Raw genomic sequence first — 16100 nt, 5'->3', positions numbered from 1 at the left:
TTAGGTATGTTTATTATTTAATTTTAATTAAAAAAAATTTGATTATTAACTTAAAATATTCAATAATAGAAAAATATAAATTATTTATATATTTATGTAAGCTCATGTACACATGTATATTTGAATATATTTTACATTTAAATATATTACTCTTTAACAATTGGGTAATGTAAAATAATTATGCAATTTATAATAATTTAATGATTGTAATCGTGTAATATAATTTTTCAAATACTATAGAAATATGTAATATTAAAAAAAAAAAATTAGTTGAATTTAAAAAAAAAAAAAAAACAAATAAATTTCATTATTTAAATTAAATAAAATCAAAAAAAAATTTATTAAGTTTGAAATGATTGAATTGATTGGAGAAATAAGAAAAAAGTAAAAGAGAGAAGAAATTTATTGAAAAAAGAATTGAAAAACAAAAAATTTATTTAAAATGAAAATTATTAATTGTAAATTTGTTTTTTTTTTAAGAAAATTTTTAATATTATTGCTAAATAATTCTTGTATGCATAATTCTCGAATATTATTAAAAAAAAAGAGCTGCCATTATTATTATTTAAAGAAAAATTAAATGGAATATTAAAAAATTTTGAAAATTAATTTAAAAAATAGACACAGTCGCATTGGAAGACTTAATGTCTTTTGTTCGTGACAATAGATTAATATTAAAGAATAAAGAAAATGTAAAAGAATATCGAATTGTATAACACATTTAACACTATCAACTTGAAAAATTACTCAAGTAACAACTTTTACTTTGTAATATTTATGATAATTTTGTTTGAAAACTTGCTTTTGAATCAATCATATCAATTTAAAAATTTAAATCAGCATAAGTAATCAAGACATGATCACATAAATTTTACATATCTTTTCTAAAAAAAAAAAGAAAATATCATTTTTAAATAAATTAGCAAGACAAGAAAAAAAAAATATTTAAAAAATTTAATAAAACTGCCAAAAATTAAAGAAAAATTAAAATACAATTTAAAATGCAGCCAAAAATATTAATTATCTATTTTGTGAAATCAGGTAGGTTAAGCCTATAAAATTTGTTATTGAATTTTAAAATTTTGTTAATTTTGTTAGCCAAAAAATTATTATTTTTGTTTCTGTAACAAAAAAAAATTTTTTTTTAAACTTTTTAAATATTTTTTTTTTTAATATTGTTACTCTTACTTAAAAATAAATTTATGTATATAATATATTTATACATTAAGAAAAAAAAAATTAAAAAAATGCTAAAAGCAAAATAATTATTTTATAAAATTTAATTATTTTCATTAAGAAACCATTTGGTATATTGCAAATTAATTTATTATTTTCATTAATTTTATATTTTTACTTAATTTATTTGCAATTAAAATTATAATGATATTAAAAAATATTGAAAACTTAATTGTAATAATGAAAAATAAAATATAAAAACTGGAGCTAATTTTGTCAGATATACGAGTATCTACTAAAAACTAGGCAAAAAAACTTAACAATTTGTTCATTATTTCAAAATATTGAGGTTCTATATAGAAAAATATTTATGTAAATTTAGAGCGAACTTTATTTGATTTATAATTTCAGTGCCAAAATTAAATTTTCGAATTTCATTTTATTACTAAACGGTTAAGTAAAGTTAGAATAATTTAATTTTTATTCAAGTTTGATTAGTACCTACTTAAAAATCAAAAGTTTATTGATAGTTTCAAATACAAAAGTCTTAATTTTGTTTTAAGCGTAATCAGTAATATTTTAATTAATTTATGTAAGAAATTTTTTAATACGCGATTTTATGAATACGCGATAATTGAAGTATTTACAGAATTTGAAATAGAACGTAATTGCAGTTCTTTTTTTGTGTTAATTTAATATTCACTAATTAATTAACGCTTATAAAAACTAACACAGCACTGACAAATTTCAAATGTTTAAATTTTTCAAAACTGACAAACAAATTAAATAATACTTAAATAAACCTAGAGTTCAGGCAGACACGCAATTTTTAGTTTTATGACTGTTTGATTGTTTATTTGTCGTATTCAATTCGTATGCAAAATTAAACAATTCAAATCAAGATCGTATGCAATTAAGCAATCAAGCTGTTTGTAATTTTTTACAAACTAATCCCAATTTTTAGTTAACGTATTCGATTTAAATTGACTCAATAGATGCTTAAATGTATGGGCAACGATTTTACAATCAAGCAGTAATTGAAAACTTAAAAAATTGCATATCTACCTACCTGTCCTTATGATACTCGAAGTGTTATCAACCGAATAGCTTCAGTAAATCAATTAAATAAAAACATATTAAATAAATTTTCAATTCTGTTAACATTTTATAATTTTTACGACCAAAAAAATAAATAAAATAATAATTTTAAATAAAATATAGCCAATATACCTTTAGAAATAATTAAACAAGATATTATTATAGAAAACGAAACGCACCATTTTTATTATAAAATATAATATACATACATATACATTCATACTTATACATTATATTATACGCATATTTTAGTGTTGCCGTTTTGTTATCCGTTATTTTTCAATTTTGCTTTAATATACTTAAATGCGTTTTTTTTTTTTGTGGAACGAAATTAATCGAATGTAATTTTTAATTATAGACGAAATAAATATTGGAAAATTGATATACGAATAAAAATAAAATTGAAGAGCAAAAATTTTTATGAAAATTTACAGTTTTGTTTTTTGCTAAAATGGCAACACTAATCTATATAAATATTTATAAAATTAAATTAATAAATATAATTAGCTAAATATTTAATAAAAATTATATAAAAAAAAACATTTAAAGAAATTAATATTATCTATGTATATATAAAAAAAAATTTACATATTTAAAAATTATTCTTGAGGCAATAAAAACAATATACAAGAATCAAAATACAAAATAATAAAGAAAATATTAAAAAAAAGGAAGTAATTTATGAAATTAAGGATTAAATTGGATTTTTTGTTTCTAAAACAGAATTTTTTTTTCTCTCTTTTGTTCTTGTGAATATTAATATTACCTAAAGATTATTATAAATTAAAATACACAATATAAATTGAAAATAAAAAAAAAATAAAATGAAACCAGAAGAAACAATAACAAAAAAGTATTATATCAAATTGATAACTATATATACTTATATATATATATATTTATATATATATATATAAATTATATGTATAAATTATTTATAAATATATATTAACTGTTTTAATTATTATGTATAAATATTTAAGAATAAAATAAAACCAACCAAAAATTTTGTTTACAAAAAAAAATTTTGGTTTTTTTCTTTCATTACGGACTTAGCTTATATTTCAGAACTATAACACTTTATCTATAACTCTTTCTTTCAGTTTCGTCATATAGTTGGGTTGACAAATGAGAATCAATATGCCTTTACAAACACATTAACATGCAGCTTATTTAATACATTTCCCACATATATAATTGCCATAGAATCAAATAATGGAAAATAAGTTAAATGTGGCATAAATAATACACCTTACGAAGATAAAATATTTGAAGAAGATGTTCATGTGAAGCTGTAAAACACTAAAATTGAAAAGTGCAAATCCGAAAATATACTTTATATTTATAGAGGAATTTTTATAGATTTAGAAAAGTTTAAGTTCTTATTCTTAATTTGTTTTGACTATGCTGAAACATTGAAGTCAACTTGATATTTCGTGTTGCCCGCACGTTATTACCGAAATCTCTAAAGCAATTGAAATTCAGACTAGTAGCAGTAGGAATATTAAATTTTATGCAATACTAAAAAAAATACTACAAGTATAATGAAAAATAATGTAAAATTCAATTAAAAAATTGCAAATTACAAATTAATTGGTATATAGTTTTAACATTTCAATAATTAATTCTAAAACTGAAACTGAATAAAAATATGTTAACCAATTATAATATAGTATGGAAGGCCTTAAAAGTCGTACCATAAGTAGTACAAAAACTATACAACTATTTATTAACATTTACAAAGCGAAATTTCAGTTTTTGCTACATATACGATGCTTATAATATGCACACATATGTGCTTATTTTTTTCTTTAAATTATATAAGTTTAAATCTTTAAATTAAGAATTTGATTAAGTCATAATTTACAAATAGTAAGGTGAAATCTTAGAAAATTTAAATTATATAAGTTTAGTATGTTAAGAACAATAAATTCATTAATACTCGTAGTTCGTAAACTTTAAAATATCAAAGAAGCAACAAAAATACCATTGTGCGCACATATGTACATGCATAATAACCTGCAAAAATTTCTACTATTCCTATATAGTGGAGAATCTGATTCTGAAGCTGATATCCCTTATATTACTTTAATTAAAAAACTTTTAAATATTTAAATATAATATTTATATACATATGTAAGTACATATTGAGGATGATGTAAAAATTTCAAATATAAATTTTGTTTTTGCAAGTCTTTAATTTTAAGCTTTGTAAAAAGTTTTAAATTGCTTTGAATAATAAGTACTTCATTTTAACTAGAATAAGCGACATATCTCTATAAAAATAGCATTTTTATAATGTTTTATGACATTTTCTTGTAGCTCCGAATATTTTAGTTCATTTTTGATTTCAAAGAGTTTTATTTTATTATCTGTGGACAGAAAATTTTAATTTTAAAATTTTTATTTTTTCTTTTTCTTTAAAGCTTTAATAATTTCCGTTTCAATTTAATTATAGAACCATAATGAAATTCAAGGAATTAATGTAAAAATTATTATGGAAATGTCGGGAAAAATTAGATTTTTTTATTATTAGATTCATGTTAAAAGTTAATGAATTAAAGCATAGACGATAATTAGATGAATTCAATTTGGTTATTCCCAACAATTCTGTTCTGTTAACAAACTTGATGCTTGTAAACACAATATTGAATTGATATATGAATTTCCATAAAAATATTCAGAATGAATTGTACTTTACATAATTTAAAATAATATAATCGCAGGATTACAAATTAATAATAGACTTATTTTCTCAAATATTGCATGCTTACACCTTCGAATGCAAATTTTAAAGAGTTTTGCATATATGAAAAAATAATACAAGAAAATATTATTAAAGAATACATGAGCAGAATTTATATTTTAATAATAAGTAAAGTTGTAAATCACATAAATGTTAAATCACAATTAATAATGAACCAAAATGTTATAAGAGTTAACTAGAAATGGCATTTGCAAGTGTGTTACAATTGCCACATTACTGTAATATATGAATAAGTGAATAACTGTTAATAGGTAAAAATGCAATTTATGTGCATTTAGTTGATTGCTTTTGCAAATGTAGTTTCCAATTACGGACACAGAATCCAAAAACTGATACTTTAAAATTTACCAAAGCTTATGCATTTTATGAGGCTGATTTTAGTTCTGTACGTAAATATGCAATAAAACAAATATGCATAATTGTATTTTACTTCCACTGCTATAATTAAGAAAAATTGAATTAATGTTGCATATTTTCAGGAGGAATTAACTAAAAGTATTTGGAAAATTATAATATGAAAGATTACTTATCTTTTGAAAACTCAAAAACTTGTTTTCCTTAAAATAGTAAAGGAAATCGAAAATAAAAGTTGATTCAAACGTAAGTTTAGTTTCATAAGCTACAATCAACATTATTAAATCATTTTTTGCTTTTCAGACATTTCATTATTAACGCTTGGTTACGCGTTTCTATTATTATTCGTTAATTATAATTGTTTTTTAATACGATTAAATCTTTAATATGAAAAATATTTATCAGAATGTAGTCGTATACTAAAGTTTAATTTTTTTGAGAATAAATTATTTGCATAAACGCACATAAGCGCATTCAAGACTATATTAACGGTAAAATTGCTTCATCGTTGTCCCTATAAAAATTATAAAATTTTATTTCACTTCTAATTAAAGTTATAACACTTTCACAAAATGAAAAACAGCACATATTGTGACAAACAAAATATTCTACTATAGATTTAGTTATATTTAATAAAGATTAGAGTGTTAAAAAATAAAATAAAATAAAATAAAGGAGAAAAAGTTGATCAACAATATCTAGAATATTATTATGCATCCAGGATTTTATTATGCGTACATATACGAGTTTGTGTACGTTTAAGTGAACGTTTTGTTTTTAAATACTAAATGAAATGGGTACAATACACCATATATATACATACATGCAATACATATAGTTTTAAGAGAGTTAGTAATTTGAAATTCTATAGAAATCAAATAACTAGACTATTAAACCACAGAATCAAAATGAAAAGTAAAAAAATAGAGTAGAAATAAAATATAAAATAAAACATGAAAAGAAAATAGAAATAATTTGCAATCCAAGGACTTGTAACAATTTACATATTTGTAAACAGCAATAACAGCAATAACAAGAATAAAAACAGGATCAAGCAACAAAATTACAATATTGAAAACAAGAAAAAGGATGTTAAAATTACACTGTTATAAAAGTTTGTTATAGAGAACGTTTTGAATGATTTTTTATATTTTTAGTGTTTTTTTTCATTTTATTCTCTTGTTTTTAATTTCTAGGAAAACTTTTGAATTCTATATAGTTCGAAATTATGTAAGGCCAGGTTAGAATAATTTTCCAATAAAAATACTTTAATAATGTATGTACAAAATTAATTGGCAATTCAATTATTAATAGCACTGTTGTAGATTGTAGATTGCTATAAGAAGGGGTAACAGCGTACCGCGACTAGATTTTATTGTTGTTAATTGAGTCAAAATGCAATGTTATGATAAAATGCTTGTAATTAAGGCAATTAGACTTTAAGATTTAATCCGTTTTATAGCAAAATTTCTATGTTTTGCAATATTATTAGATCTAATGTAAAAAATAATAGATGGCGCTACTAATTTAAGGTGTAAACATTTTAAAAGCTACGTATTTTTTCAAAAATTTCAATAATCTTTCGCATGATACTGAGATAGAAGAATAGGTTCAAAAGTAGATTTTACAAATATTCTTAGACAGGGTTTTTAAATGTATATTGACTTATCGCTGGAGAGATTAAATATTTTTAAAAAGGTAAAACAACAGTCCAAAAAACATAATGCTTTTAGAAGAAACACTAATGGAAATTTCTTCCGAGGAACATATAAATAGGTATTGCGCCTCTTACACTAAAGATATTATAACTGACTCAATCAACTGAGCTACAGAGAAGTGCTCTTAAATTATTTGTTTAAAAACTCTCAATCAGAAAGCACATACAAATTTAGATTCACAAGATTTTACAAATATCTAAGACAGAGTTTTTTAATAATTTTGTAAAATTTTTAAATTTACATACATATATGGAATAATTGCTGTAGAGACGAAGTATACTTAAGAAGTAAATATATAAGATAGAAGGAATAACTAATCTTAAATTCGTTATTTTCAATTATAAATTCCAGATAATTTTCAATTTAAATATATCAACCAAATTATAACCAAAAAAATTGTATCTACTGTACTGTAAAAATAAAAGAACGGCAAAAAATGTAAAAGATATTTTTGTAAATTGCATGCTACATAACTTATAATCCTTATTATTATTTTATTTTCATATAATCTTAGAAATAAAATTAAACTATAGAACTCAAAAAGCAAAATATATTCATTCATTTAGATGAATTTGCATTTTGTATAAAATCGCATAAAAAAAATAAGTTGCAATTTATACAAAATTGTAAAAAATTCTATTTTCTAAAATGCGAGTATTGAAAACAATAGAAGTGAAAGAAAAGCATTTTTTCTCATACATTTGATAAGAGTTCTTTTTTGTTACAGCAGTGTGTGGGTATGAATATTTATGATTTATGGCAAATGAGGCTTTTATACTAAAAGCAATACTGAAAAAAATTAATAATAATCTCAATATTTGTATCCGATTTACATTGATAAGGAATTGAGCAAAAGTTATTGATTAAAAATGATTGAAATTCTTAAGAAAATATAGGTTATTTGGCGAGTTACGGTTGAAAATAATGAACGGTAATTACGTCATAACAGCAGTGTGTAAACTATGATATTTTGTTACTTGAACTACTGAAGCAATTTTATCCTTTATTAAATATTAGAATAAAATATTAATTTTCTAGAATTGATGCCTGTATCTTTTATTGTAATAAATTTAGTAGGTTTCCCATCAAATGTTCTAAAACTGGACCCGATTATTATAAAAAAAAATTAGCAACATTTTTAAATGTTGTACTAATGATTATTTTAAATAAAATTAATTAAAAAAGTAATCAAAATTATAGTATGAAAAAAACAAATTTTTTATACTTGTATAAAAATGCTTTGAAAATGATCATATTAATCCTATAAATTGAACGTTCCAGTATAAGTTCCCTCTCTACACTTACAATTCGTGGAACTAGTTACATCAATTTTTTATAAGAACTGGTTGACAATAGGCAATAATACTTCACAGTTCATTGTTATCAAATGAGAACATGGCAAATTTTAAATAAAAATAATGCTAAAAGCACATGTGAACCACAAAAATATTTATAAAAACTGCTCTTATTATAAATTTTTTCTAATATTTTCTTTTTTAAAAAAACTTATTTTCATATTGATTAAAGTTTTTTGAGAACAAAATAGTTTTGCATCATGAAAAAATTTAAATTTAACCTCGATTTGCTTTTATTTTAGTAATAAATATTATGTATAATGCACTCTAATACAATCTACGCCTACAAAACATTACATTAGCTATATTATATACTTATATGCAAAAATATTTAAACAAGAGTGCCACCACATGATCAATATTTAAAAAATTTATTAAAATCTAGTTTATAATTTTATTTTAGCTAAGGTAAGGGTTTGATTTTTTGAAAAGTTTATAAAATTTTTTTTTATATTGAAATTTTATTCAAAGAAGCGTGGTTTTTGTTTTTTTCATCTCTCTATATAGAATGAAATTTTCAATAAACATTTTTTAACTATCTATGCAGAATATATTTAATTAAAATTTGATTAAAAGTATAGCAGTCGATCAATATATCACCATATACTCTATAGACACTATTTTAAAAACTTCATTGTATCGGAAAAGAGCAAAAAAAAAACTATTGCATTTATTTTTATCGTGTGGTTTTAGAGGATTTCATTCATTTTTTTAGCACTTTTTCAAAAAAATGTTGAAAACTAAGTGCTTTTTAATTTCCCTCTCTCCGTCCGTCTAAATTTCTCATCCTGAATGTATGCAATTGTTGAAATATATTCTTATATGAATAAAAGCAATTTTAACAATGTAGTATACGTAGCTAGATTTTCTTATTGAAGGGAAAAGTGCTTCAATACAAAACATTGATTTGGCCCAACTTTATTTTTATATTAATATTATTGTTCACTTAAAAAAAGTTATATAAAATTTATATGAGAAATATTCTATTGTTACTATATATTACATACTCCAAATGGAATGCTTTTTATACCCTGCACTTCGTGAAGGGTATATTAACTTTGGTATGGAGTTTGTAACTACTTGAAGGAGTCATCTGCGGTATGGACATATATATATATTCTTGCTCAGCGTAAAATTCTGCGTCGATTTAGACATGTCCGTCCGTCCGTCCGTCCGTCCGTCCGATCGCACGATAACTCAAAAACGAATAATGCAATCGACACCAAACTTTCACAAGTTTTTTCTTTTGTGCCAAGGACGAACCCTATTGTTATTGGACTAAGTCGGACAACGGGTTCGGGTAGCTGCCATACAACTCCAAGAGTTTATTTTAGATATTTCAAAAACTAATAAAGCTATAAATATAAAATTTTGTATACATGTGTCCAATTATATTCTACACATGCTCTAAAAATTATAATGGGATAGCTGCACCGGTTCGGGTGGCTGCCATACAACTCCAACAGCAAATTTTTTATATTCGGCAAAATAATAAAGTCAGATTCATGGAACTTGGCAGTCATGTGTCCAATTATAGGTCAAGTATATTTCCGAAGTTTTGGAGAAATTGCTTGACAGATTCGGGTACCTGCCATACAACTCCATAAGCTAATTTTAAATATTTGGAAAAATAATAAAGTCAGATTCATGAAACTTGGCAGTCATGTGTCCAATTATGGGTCAGACATATTTCTGAAGTTGTGGTGGAATTGCTTAACAGGTTCGAGTAGATCCCAGACAAGTCTAAAAGCTTATTCTTAATATTTGGAAAAATAATAAAGTCAGATTCATGAAACTTGGCAGTTGTGTGTCCGATTATAGATCAGGTATATTTGTGAAGTTTTGATGGAATTGCTTGACAGGTTTAGGTACTTACCATACAACTCCAAAAGCTAATTTTAAATATTTTGAAAAATTATAAGGTCAGATTGATGAAACTTGGCAGTCGGATGTCCAATTATAGGTCAGACATGTCCGTGAAGTTTCTATAGAATGATCTCACAGGTTCGAGTAATTGCTACACAATAACGAAAGGTGCAGGGTATAATTCAATCGGTTTATACCGACTGAAACGTTTTTACTTGTTCTAAGTTATATTTCATCAGAAATTTGAATGATAATTTATTAGTTTTGTAAAATTTAAAAAAAAAAGGGAAAACAGAGATTACAAAATTTTTTTATTTTCAATAAATTTATAAACTTTTTATAATAAATTCAATTGGAATTTGGTTGGACAAAAAATTTACTATAAACAGTTGCAAGGATCGTATTTTAAAATCATATTGAGCAAAATACGAGTATTGCCTAATAATGAACGGAAGTATGCCTCATTTTGAGAGTTAAATTTTAAGTCAATTAGTATTCTACTAGAATAGAGCAAACTATTGAGCTATCAATATCGATTTCCAAAGTTAAAATTAATGCCAGATGGTCGATTCAAACAAAATATTTAAAATTTATCCTCAAAAGAAAATAGCGTTGAAGAGATCAAATCAGATAATCACAATCGTCAACTAAATTTTTAATATTAACTAAGGGATTAATAACATTAAATATCATTATGAGCTTCTCATAAAAAATAACTTGTAACTCTTTCTGTAAATTATACGCAATATCAAATAGAAAAAAAGTTCCGCACATAACAATTGTCGTTTTTGAATTTAAATAACTAACTATACACATATATCTAGTGCCAGGAACTTCTGATTGCAAAACACTTAGAATTTATGCATTTCTCATTGCAACAATTATGTGACCAAAAAATGGATCTGTATAACTTTATAGTTAGTTATACCATCCAGTTTTCCACTTAAAAAAAATGGTGGTTTTCTTGTTAGAGATCATAAAGTTTTTACTTTCTATAGTACCAAACTATGTATACGAATAAATAATTGCACAAATTTGTATAAATTATTTTAAAATAAAAACTCAAAATTATTTCTAATACATCTACACCGTACATATACATTATATATATATATATATATAAAGTCTTTTGGGAAATCATTAATTTTATTCTAAAACAAATTTGCATAAAAATAATTTTATACTAGTAAATTGTATGCAAAAACAAAAACTTAGTCAACTTAGTCTCTCCTAATCAAACAAAAACGAAAAACTTTCAAAATTAATGTTTTTTAGTTTTTTTTTTTATTATCATTTTAATGTTGATTTTTAATGAATTGAAATTTATTCTCTATCATTTTTTTTTTATAAAAGTATTTTTAGAGAATTAACCATAAAATTACATAAACCTATGTACATACATACATTTGATATATATTGGTATTTACTAGTCCATTGCACGCTAAATATTATTATTTTGTAAAAAATAAAATATGTAAGTATATGTACACAAAATACGCTATAATATATTCAAATTAAAATTCAGTATTGTACATTATATTATAATATTATTATACATGTATAGTAAAAAAGAAAAACCGGAAATGCCATAAATTTTCAACTTAACGATTATCCTATTTGTTATATGCCAACATCATGTCGACGCCTACAATACTACGTATAAAATTATGCAATAAAATTTTTCATATTCATATACATATTACATAGTAATTTGAGTATATAATTCGTGATATAAATTAATATTCGTACAAACGTGTGAGAATAAACGCATTATATAGACGTGCATTTAAAAAACAATGGCATATAACTCAAAATTTTTATTTTTACACGATAAGGTTTTCAAAAAATTTTATTTATGAAAACTTAAATTTGAATTGTCAAGTATTAAGAAGGCCTAATAGTCTTTTCCTACAATTTTGTGGATGAAAAGTGTTATACATAAAAGTAGCAAATTAATTGGAAAAGTGTTATACATGAAAGTAACAATTAAATTGAAATTTTCAAAAGTTGCATACGGTTTTTTTGAACACAAAATATGCGTCTAAAATTGTGATAATTGGTCATTAATTGAAACTCATTTTATTATCGTAAAATCCTGTACAATTTTCTAAATATGTACATATATAGTAAACAATTAATGTAGCAAGCTTATTTTAAAAATAACAAAAATTGTGATTCTATTACAAATTAACATACAACTCTTCACCGTAAACTTCACCGGGATTAATTTTGACTAGTTCAATAGTATCGCGCGGAAGCCAAATTTTATGCTTAATCAAAACATCCCAAATTTCTTGCTCTGCTATTTAAATATAAGAAAGCATAAGAACACTTTGTGGGTAAAAAATTGAAAAATTGTCATTCTTACGATGTATTTAACTTAGAAATAACATTTTTCGACTTATGCATCATTTGCTCTTACAAATATACGATATTATGTGTTTTGTATAAAATTAATTATGAATCAGTAATCATTGCTTATATATAAAATATTGTTTTTTAGAACGGAAATAATAAATTATATGAATGCTTATATTGATGCATATTTAATATTCTAATATAATACAAGTATCTACAATATTGTAGAGGTGTATTGTGTTGATATATACATTATAAAAATATACCACTTTGGTTGAATAATAAAATGGAAATCAATAAATTTCAATATAAAAGGAAAACAAACGATAAAGAGTAAAAACCAATTCTAATTAAAATATAATATCCCTGAAATTATAATTAGATGTAACCTTAAGGAAAATTTATTATTTTTTTTTTCATTCATATTACATCAGGTGAGAAGGAATTAATAATTATGTAGAAAAATAAAATTGAAAAATTTTCAATTACTTTTTAAAAGAAGTGCACTTAAGAGTATAATAAAAAAAAACAACTCTTAAATGGTAAGAAATGAGTCTTAGTTGAATAATAGTTGATGGGATTTTGTTTTTAATTATTTAAAATTATAGAATATGCATGCAAAATGTAATATTGAATCTGGCACCTATAATGGCAGCACAATAAATTTAATTGTTTTATAAAGCAATGATTTTATTTATAATTGAATTGTAATATAAAATATCTTGAGTAACGTAAGAATATGCTTATAGAACACTTTAAGTTTATTTTTCCAATAGTTGAACACATTTACATGTAAAAGATATTATAAATTATCCCGACACAATATCCTTGCGCTTTAATGTATACAACTCTACAAATCAAAAAAAAAAGTATAAGTTAAAGAAGAACCACCTGTGGCTTTGATTAAAATAAAAATTGACACAAATAGAGAATGAAGTTTTTTTTTTGACTCACTTGAAATTTTCTTCTTTTCTCCACATATGTATTTGTTTTTTCCGAAGTCTTTTGGAATAATGAATAAAGATTACAGAATTTTTCTCCTTCCACTTGCAGTATAAAAGAATATATATTTTTGTATGTAAATTAGTTGAGCCGATCTTGTTTGAAAGCCTCAGAATGCAAATTATATAAAATTCACTAGCTTTATTCCTTAAACTTTTTATGATAATTACCACAAAAATTCATTCACATAGTCCTATAAAAAACTTAAAATTACAGAATATTAAGTAAATTGAGATCCACTGGAAATGACAAAGATGCTTACTGTCGGCTAGTCCCTTTGCTGCGACTCAGTTCCGGCAGCAAATATTTATAATATTACTTTATTCGGTTTCAGTGAAATCAGACACAATTGGCATAATAAATTTTCCACTGCAGGCTTTTTTAAAGTAACTTATTTGTAAGTTTCCGGCTTATCTTGATTTTAAATTATTTTCCAGGCGTAGTATCTACACGTTTAATTTAGGATTTTTAAACTCAACTAAAACGTAATCATGTAACTTAGGATACAACAATTTCTGATTGTCAAATTTCTTTTGTTTATGTCTTGTGCACTGCACCGCTGTTCAACTGGCAATTTAGTTATTAATATTTGCTTTGAATGTGACAAGTATGGATATTCAAATGAAAATATACAAAAGAAAGATCAGAACCTCACCGCTAGAGAGCACTCAAGCATATTGGTTTGTTTTTTTTTTGTTTTTTAAAAACGCGATCATGAAAATTTTAGAAAAGTCAAAAAAAAAGACGCTTTCAAAAAAATTTTATAAGACACGTCTACAAACTAAAAAGAACGCTTTTAAAATAAAAATAACAAGAACAGGGAAAACTTGTAGAAGATCGCATATAAAGTGAAAGAAATCAGGAAAAAAAAATCACTGTAAAACATGCGGCATGGTACAATTGTCTCCGCTACACATAATATACTTTCATGAATCTGTGGAGAGGGAATCTACTTTAAGACATGCCAATTATAAATTTTGTTTACGTTTATGCCAATTATTACAAGAACTTTTCATTCAGACAAAAGACAATGGATAAGAAAGTACAAAAGAAGAGAAAGCATATTTTACGAAAGCTTTTTGTACGTCAAAAATATCAGAATGTGCGTCTCATATGATTCGGAAACTGTGATTCATCTAATAATAGCAAATACAATACATCATATTATTTTTCAAATTTTCTAGAATTTGTATACAAAAGAAAAGCTATAATCTACCGTATAATAAATATAGAATAAAGAGAATAATAATGTCAACAATATTATATTTTTTTAAATTTTAAAAAAATATAATAAAAATATTTCAGTATGAAACGCAACTTTCAAAAGTGTTATTTAAATTTACTCAAAACTAAACGGTTAACAATTATTACTATAGATGCAAGTTAATAAATTTTGACAGTGTTATAATTTTCAAAATTTCTCTCTCACACAATATTTAAATAATAAAATGATCAAGTGCATAACAATAAAATTTTAAGAGAGAATTTACAATTGCTACAAATACTTGTCGAAATGCCAATAATGTCAATAGTGTCAACAAAATTTTTAAGTAATTTATTTACATTATTGTATAAAATAGTACATAATGTACTTATGCGTAATAGGCATGAGAATTATAAAGTGTAAAGGTGAACATACCAAAAATAAGTTTAAAATTTTGTCTAAATTATTCTTGTACATTGTGTTATACACTTTTAATGTATTTTTCTTGTCAATTATATCGCAAATTTCATATAACACATAATAAGTACTTTTACTAAACAGACTGCCAACAAAATATCTGTGCATGCATAATATGTAATGTATCGTCATAATGTGAACTCTTTGAACTGTATTATTCTTATAATATACATACCTTTGTGATGTATTATTATTATTATTAGATTAGAAATAGAACAAAACAACATAAGAATGAGTGATAACAACTAAAAAAAATAAAAAATAATTGCTACTAGCTATTGGCGTGTAGATTTTTTTTTGTTGAAAATTATTATCGGCCTCGATAGCGCAGTAGGTAGCGCGTAAGTCTCATAATCTTAAGGTCGTGAGTTCGATCCTCACTCGGGGCAGTTAATTATTTTCTTTTTTTTTTTTAATTTAAAATTTTTGCAGTAATTGTAAAAAAGCATTACAAACCTGCTTCTTACTTTTTTATTAATTTAAAATTCAAAGCAATTCTTTTAATAACAATAAATAAATGTTTTGGTAATTACAAACTACGAAATTAATATCGAGTGTCAAATTATTCATCTAAACGACAATGAAATTCAGCTGTAATGGTCAAATCCCGGAATTTATACTTTTCTTTTATTTACCTACATCTACTCTTTATAAATAATTTTTAAATTTCTAATTAATTAATTTATTTTATGCACTTTAATATTATGCAATACAATAGTATAGAT

General features: G+C 23.5%; 1 non-coding gene across 1 annotated transcript; it reads left to right on the top strand.

The window, feature by feature from the left end:
- Positions 1-15691: 15691 nt before the first annotated feature.
- Positions 15692-15764, top strand: Trnam-cau (transfer RNA methionine (anticodon CAU)). The gene has a single exon. It is a non-coding gene; the product is annotated as a tRNA-Met (tRNA).
- The last annotated feature ends 336 nt before the right edge of the window (positions 15765-16100 follow it).

This window comes from Condylostylus longicornis, unplaced genomic scaffold (assembly GCF_029603195.1).
Source record: "Condylostylus longicornis isolate FDR11 unplaced genomic scaffold, ASM2960319v2 ptg000098l, whole genome shotgun sequence".
Taxonomy (NCBI): domain Eukaryota; kingdom Metazoa; phylum Arthropoda; class Insecta; order Diptera; family Dolichopodidae; genus Condylostylus; species Condylostylus longicornis.
This window is presented reverse-complemented; position numbering and strand designations above follow the sequence as displayed.